Here is a 212-nt window from a genome sequence, read left to right on the forward strand (position 1 = left end):
TATATATATATATATACACACAATCTATAAAAATATAAATATTCTTTTTATATAAAAATATAAGTGTGTAATAGTAGTTATAGATTACACATATGAACAAACATATATACAAGCACACATATTTATATGTATCTATATATAAATGCATAAATGTCCTTAATATATTTTAAAATTAGTATGTTTGAAATGTTAATTTGACAGATTTTATACTG

This window comes from Odontomachus brunneus, unplaced genomic scaffold (assembly GCF_010583005.1).
Source record: "Odontomachus brunneus isolate Ranch 3 - 2012 unplaced genomic scaffold, Obru_v1 Obru_scaffold_001, whole genome shotgun sequence".
Taxonomy (NCBI): domain Eukaryota; kingdom Metazoa; phylum Arthropoda; class Insecta; order Hymenoptera; family Formicidae; genus Odontomachus; species Odontomachus brunneus.